At 42.4% G+C, this 10,556-nt stretch overlaps 2 long non-coding RNA genes across 4 annotated transcripts in view; both read left to right on the top strand.

Moving 5' to 3' along the window:
* LOC309868693 overlaps positions 1-10,556 on the top strand; it is a 151,415-nt gene that overhangs the window by 81,751 nt on the left and 59,108 nt on the right. The gene's annotated exons all lie outside the window — the stretch shown is intronic.
* LOC309868694 lies at positions 25-7,882 on the top strand. The gene is made up of 3 exons (XR_014313792.1): positions 25-111; positions 1,906-1,968; positions 7,731-7,882. It is a non-coding gene; the product is annotated as an uncharacterized lncRNA (long non-coding RNA).

The following is a 10,556-nucleotide window of genomic DNA, read 5'->3' on the forward strand; positions in this document are numbered from 1 at the left end:
ATTTCTTTCCTTCTGCAGGGAAGTATATCATGGTGATTAAAAGCAACTTTTTGAACAAGATCATCTGGTTCAAAACCCAGTTCTGTCACTTTGCTGGCTGTGTGACCTACAGTAAGTTAACTTGCTTCTCTGTACCCAACTTGTTCGTCCTTAAAATAGGGATAATAATAGCCCAACTGATTCTAGTTACTGTGTAGTTTAAAATGAAAACATAGGTACAGTGCTTGAATTTGTATTTGGTGCTCAGCAGGCTCAGTGTAAGGATTACCTATGGCTTTTCCTTATTAACCTGAGGGTTTAGTGATTCTGGCTCCCCTGTTGGAAGGGGGCCAGGCAGATCTGAGACATCCCTTCTACCCATCCTGGATAGCTTGTTCCTGACTAATCCCAGGGATTATGGTTACTGCCACCCACATTAGCATTTAGCTTTACACCTTATTTTAGACTCATTGCATTTTTTATATTAATTTTATCTCTATTTATGCTGTGTCACCAGTTAGATTGAAAGCCCTTTGAAAGCAAGGACTATGTTGCATAGTGTTATGCATTCAGAATAAGAAATAGCACTGAGTAGGTAGCAGGCTCTGACAAAACTCATACTTTGAAAGCTAGATATGTTCTTATAACAAAACAATGCCATGCCCATTCATCTTAACATTTTTACAGGACATAGACAAGTAACAATAAAAGATATAAAATACAACCACACAATCTAGTATCCCTCTCAGAGCATATAGCAGCTTTTAATGGATTATACAGAAGATTTTCATAGTACATAAACTAGATGCTAATGATTATCAAGCACTAACAGGTTCCCAAAGACTGAAATGAAAGCTTTATTAAATTGTCTCTTTTAATATTCATAACAACTGTAGGTCCTCCTATTTTTCTCACTTCGCAGATGAGGAAATGGCCTCCAAGAGATTAAGCAATGAGGTTGGAGTCACATAATTAATAAGCATAGGATCTGGCATTGAAACAGAGCTCTGATTGCAAAGACTCTGCTCTGTTCAGTAATTTTCTTGTCCATTCTTTCCCACATGGAGTCTGTTGAGTGGCCCAAGGCATCAGTGGGCTTTGCCATGCCAGCTCTGCCAGCGGAGGCAGCTAGCCCTACCTGTATTCCACGCCCGGGGAACGACCCCACCTGCTCAGGGCTGCAACCGACTCTCTGTAGATTCCGTGTGCCTCTGTGTGTGTGTGTGCCAAGACAGATGTGAAACCTTCAGTTGGGCAGATTAGCATCTCAGGCTCCAGTCCGCCCCCGCACCTCGCGCCTAGCTCCCAGCTGCTCCCGGTGCCGAGGTGGGGCCGGCAGGGAGCCAGACAGGAGCACAGTGTTCACCGCCCATCGGGTATTGTCTGACACCTGCGTGGGATTAAGGAGTGAGCCTTCAGGCTCCAAGGGACGCTCCCTTAGCTGGGAATGACAATGAAGTCAGAGAATTATCAGAACTTCAAGCCAGGGAGAGAAATCTCACAGGCATTTCTGAAGGCTGCAGGGATCTGAGCTTGAAAGGGGATGTTGGTGGGAGCAGTGAGGAGTTGGAACCGGGTCTCCAAAACTGAAAAACACCCAGGCTTCAACAGCTGCAAGATCCGCCTCAGCCAGACCCCTCCTCTGTAGCCTTCCACTCAGTGCTGGCCCCATTCACGTCACAGATTCTTGCTGGGGGGCATGATGAGGACAATGATTATGAGGGGCTATGCTTTTTAGGCTTTCCTAGCATTCTGCTAAGCCCTTTCTATGTGCATGTCGCATTTATTATGACAAACCTATGAAGAAGAGATATTGTCACCCTTTTTAAAAAAAGGAAGCAGACACTGGGAAAGAATCATTCTTGCTCATACAGCTCAGTGGGTACAGGCACTGTTCCATCCCAAATTTCTGTTCTCTTCCCCTAGCCTTGGCCCAAGGGTCCAGCGGGCAGTTAACTCTGACAGCAGCTTGACCGAGAGAAGGAAGAGGTAAGAATGACAGCTCCAACCTCTGACTTTTGTGCAGATGACAGAGAGAATGCCCAATGCACAGTAGCTGGAAATATGTCCAGGACAAAGGAAAAAATGTCCTGTTCCTAGGACATTGACCTCTATCATCTAGGGCTTCTGTCCTTCTATTATTAATGCAGTTATTTCCTCATTACTGACTCATTCATTAGACACCTCTTACATTCTAGAAATCATGTTTTTTGCTGAAGATATGTCCCATGTGCCAACCAGGTCTTTTGGTTAGGAAGGAGTAAGTCCACGTGAAGTTGGGTTAAACCCAGCTACAGTGGCTTAACCAAGGGAGAGGCTGTTTCCCTCCTGGAACTAGAAGTCTGGAGGTGGGAAGTGTGAAGTAGGGTGCAGAAACCACAGGACGCCAGGACTCCAGGACTTCCACCAGCTCTCACAAAGTTCTCATCCTTGTGGTTGAGGATGGCTCCCTGACTTGTGGTCCTTTAGCCACATCCTAGAAGGAAGAAGATGCATGTAACTGATATCAGAAAGACAAAAAATTTTCCTGGCTGTCCCAACAGACTTCTGTTTATGTGTCATTGGCCAGAATTGTATCCCATCACCTCCTACTGCCCTCCCAAACCAAGCTGGGTTTCTGTTAGTGAAGAAGAAGGGAGCAGTGCTGGGGGAGGTGAGTGGTTGCAACCGAGGCCCAGATGCTGTTGAATAATAAAAGTGCCTTTAAAGCAAGCCAAGGCAACTTGCCAAGCACATCAGTGCTTTTACCTGGGTTATTGTATTTAATATATCTAGACTCTCACAACAACCAGGTAGAGGAGGTGGGTACCCCCTTCCTTCTGCATATGTCCTATCCCTGCTGACAGTGAGGCCCCGGGAAAGTCCAGGCCTTTGATCCTGAGCAGGGGGTGGGGCTAGCTGAGTCCCCATTCATTTCCCCTTCTCCACTGTGGTATGGTGGGAAGAAGTACAGGGTGCTCAGTGAGGGAAGGAGGTGGAGAGTGGAGGAATGTGGAGGAATGTGGAAGAAGGCCCTTGTGGACAATAGGGAAGATCTTGGGCTTTGGAGGTTGGCTGCCCGAACTTCTTATCCTGGCTCAGTACTATTTGTGTGATCTTGGCAAGTTTGTAACCTCTAATATACTGATAATAGGAGGAGGGATATAAATAAATTAACACATAAAAAAGCACACTATTAATATTAGTGATTATCTTGCCAAGGAACATGGATTATATCTTTAAGGAAGGATAGTGTTATAGGACAGGAGTTGGCAGTCTATTTGACACAGAGAGTCAAATCTGACCTACACTTGTTTTTGTAAATAAAGATTTATTGGAACACATTCATGCCCATTCATTTACATATTGTCTAGGGCTGTTTTCATGCTATAATGGCAGAACTAAGTAGTTGCAAATGAGACCCTATGCCCTGCAAAGCCTAAAATGCTAACTTTCTGGTTCTTTATAAAAGAAGTTTGCTAAACCTTATTTCAGTGAAACACACAAAGCTCCTCTAACTTTGGGCCTCAAAAAGGCCCAGAGCCAAAACTCCATTTTTCTGCTTATTATCTATATGAACTTGGCAAGATACACCTTCTTGGAAGACCATTTTCTTCAACTGCAAAATCAGGAATGATCATATCTTCTTTCAAAGGACATTATAGTATTAGATACAACAAAGATGGAACACCTAGTTTCTGGTAGGTGTTCAATAGGTGGAACCTGTTATTTTCATTTTTGTGGAAGGACTACAAGCAGAGATTGGTGTAATCAGATGTGCATTTAGGAAAAAATCTTGGAAACTGTGAGTTTGCTAGGACTACCATAACAAAGTACCACAAATCAGGTTGCTTAAACAACAGAAACTTATCTCACAATCCTGGAGGCTTGATGTTTGGGATCAAGGTGTCAACAGGGCTGAGAGCTACAGGGGAGAATCTGTTCCCTGCCTCTCTCTAGCTTTAGGTAGTTTACTGGCAACCTTTGGTACTCCTTGACCTGTAGACACACCGCACCTTCCTTATGTGGCATTCTCTGTGTATGTATGTCTGAATTTGTCCAATTTGCTTCTTTTCCTAAGTGGATTAGGACCCATCCCCAGTGACCTCATCTTAAACTTGATCTTCTGCAAAGACCCTATTTCCAATAAGTTCACATTCACAAGTCTTGGGGGTTAGGACTTCAAGATCTTTTGGGGGGACATGATTCAACCCATAACAGCAGGGCAGCTCTGACACAGGAATAATAGCTGATTGGATAATCATAAGAAGGCTCTTTGGATGACCAAGAAAGTCAGAAGTGGTCAAGTGATTAGGTGATAAAGCTTGGAAAGGCATCAGGGATTAGGGTCAAGAAAGAACTTAGTGACTAAGTCTGGAGGGGAAGTGGAGGAGCTGACAATGACATTGAGACTTTTCAGTTGGCCAATGGTTGAATAAATGGAGTCTTTATTAAAATTGGGAGAAGACACACGTTTGGGAAAGGGCAAAGGAATATGAGTCCATTAAACAGGAACATGGTTATATGGAGACACGAGAAGGGAACCCCAGTGAAAAGAAGCATAAGCAAAAGAATATAACACTTACTGGACAGGTAGTGTGTTATCTGTGATTTGGGGTAGCAAATAGTAACTTAGTGAGGGGAGGCATAATTAATAACTCTTAATGGCATGGTGAAGTCACCCAGAATTAGAGTGGACAGGCTTGGGGGAGGAATGGATGTCAGGAGACTGGTTGGATGTCTTCTGACATCATGTCCCTGAACTTCTCTTTAATATCCATATTTAGGCATTAGCCCTACTTCCCTCTCAACAGCTGTCATTCTGCACTTGTCAGGAACTGCCCTCAATCCTGCCCAAATGCTTCCTGTTCTTCCAGGTGATCACACCTGCTGGAATCAGGCCAGCCCCACGTGTTGATTGGTTCCTGCTCAGGCAGAAGATGCATCAGAAGCTTCCTGGTTAGGGAACACTTTTGATTTTTTTTTTTTTCCTTAAATAAAAGCCCAGTCTCTCATATTTTAAGCATCCCTTTCTGTGCACCTGGGATAAAAATATCCACCGCACAGAGTCAAATGCAGAATCAATGAGTCAATGCAGGCAAAGCCTGAGCCCAGAGCTGGGCACTCTGAATCTATGTTAGCTCTTTTTATTGTTCTTTCTGGTGCTTTGAGTCTGTTCCCCTTACTCTGAGTACTTCCTTCACACTGCTACCAGAAAGATCTTCCTAAAAATTAGTCTAAGGGATTTTCTTTCTGTGTTTGCTCCTCAGTGCCTAAGGAATAAGATGCAATGAACTTGGAGTAGCTATCTGCCTTCCTCTCCAGTCTCATTGCCCACCACTAGTCATCTCCTGAGACCTTCTGCTCCACCCCCAAAAGACATTTATTTGTCTGTCCTGTGATTACACCAAGACTTGTCACATGTCTGTGTCTTCTCTTACTCTTCTCTAGTTTCCCTTACCTGGTAAACACCTAGGTATCCTTCAAGACTCAGACCAACCATGGCCCCTCAACCCTCACCGTCACCTTTGGCTACTCCCAGGCAAAGTGATATTCTCCACTTTAACAATTTTTGTCCCCATTATTGAAATAGCCCTAACCACATGGCTTGTCATGACCTGGTCACCACCTGAAACCAGCAACATGGATGTAGGACAGATGTTATTTTCACTTGGTAAGTCCTTGAGATTTTTTTTTTAAGATTTCATTTTTTTATTTCAGAGAGAAAGAGAGAGAGAAAGTGAGAGTCAGAGAAAGAGAGCACAAGAGGGAGTAGGGTCAGAGGAAGAAGGAGATTCCCCACTGAGCAGGGCAACCTCCCCCTCCACCCCTGGCCAATGCAGGACTCGATCCCAGGACTCCAGGATCATGACCTGAGCAGAAGGGAGTTACCCAACTGACTGCGCACTAGGCAACCTGCCCTCGAGATTTTTTGCTATTGATGCAGGTGTTCATGGCTGCTTTCTGTTGGGAGCTTTCCTGTTAAATCTTTCTTTCATCTAGGAGTTCATACAATCCCACTAAAATTGGTGACTAAAACAGACACACAATCTGCTGTCATTGGGCCCACGATCTGATTTCTTGTCCATCTCTTATATGATTCAACAACAAAAAGGATTTTCCATTTTTGTTTTTGGGAGTCTGTATTATCAAAATGATAGTGTTTCCTTTCACTTTCCAAATATGATACTACCTTATAATACCGAATTTATATTTCCAAACTAAACATGCCACCCTACAGCCATACTCTTTCATTCTTCACTCACATGCTCTTATTTAATTTTAGTTTTCACAATCCTAAGTCAAATATAGGTCTATAATTTAAAAAACTAATCCTGTCTCACTTTGTCTTCATTGGAGACCCGCTTCTTACTTTTTTAAAAAGTCATTTCATATTGTCTTTCTAAATGTTGTTTATACTGCTGTACTTGCCTTATCATTTTTGGATATCATCTTGACTTTCTAGTAAAGAAGCAAAGATCAGCATTCCTTCATTTGACCTCACACCTTCCTCTCAATATAGTTATAGGATAATGCATGCTAGCTGAATAAATACTCAGTATTTACAAGTTTGGCAGCCATTAACTCAGTTCCCAGCCTACTCTCTGAAACTCTGCTCTGTGATGCTGGGGCTGGGACTTTGCAAAGTGTCTTTTCCCCTGAGCAGCTGGTAAGGGAGATACAGCACCAGCCAACACAACCTCTTGGCCCAATTCCATGGAGGGTTTCTTCTGATCTGCTTGCTTCTGTAAGACCAACTCCCTGACTGCTTCATGCTACTAAAACGCTACTAAACGATTCAAGAGGCTACCTTTACCATATACTAGATTTCTAAATATACTTGGGTCTATTTCTGGGTTTCCAACCATATTCCATTTGTTGATTGATGTGTTTGTCCTGTGTTGTTTTAATTAGCCGGGCTTTAGGGTATGTGTCAACATCTGGTAGGGCTAGTTCCCCTTGACATTTTCCTTTTTTAGTGTTTCCTGTCTCTTCTTCCATGTTTGCTTTTCCATATGAACTTTTCTAGTGCTCCAGGTGTGGACGATTTTGATAAGGTTAGTAATGAAGAATGACGACTTTCTGAGTGAGTTCACTGTCCTACTGCAACCAACAGCACACAATAGGAGTCTCTCTTTATCATGAAAACTACTCATCAGTGGACTTGGCATGGCTGGTGATCTAGTGATCCTATCCCACTGTGCAAGGTCCATGGCAAACTACCCACACATGCAATGATAGCTTCAGGAAAATATGACTTTTAACTACAAATCACAGCCCTTTGGCAAGGAAAGGTGCTGATCATTTTAAATGGCTATTGCTATCTGAAAACAAACAGGATTAGCCTTTAGCTAAAAAGTCCCATTCAGATTCTGGGAGTAAGTTACTTAGCAGCAGAACTTACTGCCCCCACCAAAGGTAAAGTCACAGAATTGGTGAATACCTAATAATGCTAGTCCAATTAGAATGAGCAAAATGGTCAGGTAAAGATATAGGAGGAGAAATGGGGAAGGTTCTATTTTCAACCCATTTAATTAATCAGTGCAGCCATAACATGTCACATGATGATGAAGCTAGTGTAATAAACCATAAAACAATAGCTTCTTTATCCAAGCTCATGAGTCAACCAATTTCACCAATAAATGTCATGATGTAGTATTTGCAAGATTTGTTAATGATGTTAAAATTGAAGGAAATTTTTTCTGCTACCAAAAAAATTTGCCTGAAACAACAAAATCCATCTGTGTTTAATATTTTGTCTTTGTATCTAGAGATAGAAAGTCTATCTTGGAGGAACTGTGTTGGTGGCTTTATTGATGGTGGCCCCTCAGTGGTTGGCTCCATGGCAGGTTCTACAGACATTTGTTGACTTGGCAGAGAAAGACAGAGAGGGAGACAGTAAGCTCCCAACAGGTGTTTGCACTGAAAGGTGAGTGGCAAGTGTACTTTCAAGAAAGAAATCAGTCAATTTTAAGACCTTTGAAGGTGAAGAATGGTCAGAAATGAGCCCACCTTGAAGACAGTATTCATCATGTAGACTTGGGGCTTGAGAAGTCTCAACAAGCCTAAGAAGGAATGTTTTAACTTCAAGCAGTGAGATTCTTGGGAAAAATCCTGTTGCAAAAGGAAACCTTGACATGTTTCCAGTGCTGCTTGAGCTAGCGTGAGAGGGAAGGTATTAGCACACCTCCAATCTTAAGATAAATCACTTAGTTGATCTACAGAACTGAACTGAGCAATATCTTCCCTCTTTCCACACAAATGCCTGATGGGATGAAGGACCCTTTTCTGGAATCTTCTGCATAAGCGGGAAACTTGACTTTTGAAAGAAGAGAAAGAACTCTGTGAGGGGCAGATCATACACTCAAGAAGAAATTTCCTGATCTGTCCCTCCCAGATTCTGGTTTTTTGTGAAGAAAGTATCTGGCCTTGTGTGGGAAAACAGGAGCCCCGCTTGGTGCAATCTTCAGCTTCCTATGTTTTTCCTTGTTTTAAATCCATCAAAAGCAAGGACAGGAATGGTCTCACTTCAGTGGGAAATAAAATCTGTGTGTACTTATTGCAAGTTTGACCAGAGAGAGAGAGAGAGAGAGAGAGAGAGAGAGGGAGATTTCATACATTTCAAAGATAAAATTTATTTTTGATTTTCAACATAAAATTTTTTATGCACACACAGCCTGGAAGAAACCAGGAAACAAACATGTATATAATTATTTTGGAACAGCTAGGCCTATAGTTAAGCCTGTTTATGTTTGTAAGAAAATGTTTTTTCAAAGTCTTAGGTACTTTGTCTTAGGCTATATTTTTATTCATATTGCTTTGTTTCATGATTTCTATAGCTTTCATGCTCAACAGAATCAGTCTGTTTTCATATTTTAAATGGTCCTTATTCAACTAGTTTACAACCTCTATTTAGATTAAATACATCAACCTACCTATAGAAAAATTAAATTCCATTTTGCCTTAAGCCAGCTACTAACAAAAATATATTGTGTTCTCCTTACAAGTTTTAAAAATGTATAAAAATAAAAGGAAGATTAATTTTATGAAATGTAAGTTGAGTGTAATTGCCTTTTTTCCCCAATAAAGTTTAGTTTAAATAGTAATTTCTTGGTTTTAAATAAGGGGGAGAAAACCACTCTTGCACCTGCCATATACCACATACCAGATCCATTAGCATCTTGTATAGTAGAAATTTATTACATATAATAATTTTTAAGGTCCTTGAGAACTTGAAAACTATTTCAAGGGTAGAGAAAGGGGAGTCTGGAGGTTGGTTGGTTCAGTTTCACCAGAGACTGCTCTTTGGTCTCCCGTCCTGGGTGTATGAGTGAGTGAGGCAGGGCCCCAAGGTTTCAGTCTCCTGTTATGTGAGTTCTCCCTCAGCCCTGTCTCTAAACTAGGTTCGCTTCTCACTTCTGGCTATGTCTGCTTCTCCACTTCCTGAGATATCCCAGGGCTATCACTCATGAATTAACCTGCCTCTTTTGACTGCTGCCTCTGCCTCTGCTTGGCCTTCCACAGTTCAGAGTAGGTGGGCAGCCCTGGTGGAGAAACACCAAAGACTGAAGTAGGTGAGACAGCATCACTTGGCTACCTTCCCTCCTTTGGGCCAGTGCTGACCTTCAGCTTTCTCCCAGAGTTCTTCCTCTTCTCCCTTATCTCATTCTTTACCGTCTTCCAGTTTCCTCTGGCCATGCCCTACCTCCCCTTGTTCCCAACCCAGCCAATGCACTGTCATTTATTTCTGGAGTGGCTTATCTTATTTGAGGATGATGCAGGTCCCTTCGCTCTCTGGGTCCTTACTTGGCACTTGTTCTATTACAAACCCTGGGTAAGTCATATTAATAGACAGTGACTCACAGCACAACACAGTGGCACAGCCAGTAGAACCCACTTAAGAGGAAAGATAGCAAAGGCCTGATTCCAGGTGGTGTGGGTCATCTGTCAGCATGGCTACCTTGAAGTGGTGGTGATGATGGTCTCCGCTCTGCCATTCGCCAGTCCCCTTGTAGAAATTATTTACTTAAGCCTTTCATACCTCTATGAGGTAGATATTCTCTATTTTGCAGATGAGGAAACGGAAACTCAGAGGTGTGAGCTGACTTGCCTCAGACCTCAGTTGGCAGAGCCAAGACTGGAAGGGAAGTCTGACGTGGAAGTCCATGTTTTTCACACTGCCTGTTGCCTTGATGTTAGCTATTTTCTGAGCAGTTCTGAGTGAGAAGGGACTTTTTTTTTTTTTTTTTTTTTTTGCTGTCCATTACACTACTATTTAGTTTCTTAACAACTATTTCTATTTAGTTTTTGATCATCATTGGCAATTTCTGTCTCCAAATGTACTCAGCTGAATCATCCCTTTCTGGATGTGGCATGTTGGCTCATGGATGGATTGGCTGTGGTTTCCTTCGTCTCTGCCAAACCCTTCCCTGGTGCCCAGTAAGCAAGAGCTGCCTATTTTCGTACCATGCACAGACCTAATTAGTAGCTTTAGTCAATCAGTACATCAAGTACCTTCCTTTTTCTGCTCTTGAGATTTCTGAATGTGCCCACAGCATGGTTCTCTGTGATGCATGGTGGTGCTGTCCACCAAGGTG

This window comes from Mustela nivalis, assembly GCF_964662115.1.
Source record: "Mustela nivalis genome assembly, chromosome: 7".
In the NCBI taxonomy this organism is placed as follows: domain Eukaryota; kingdom Metazoa; phylum Chordata; class Mammalia; order Carnivora; family Mustelidae; genus Mustela; species Mustela nivalis.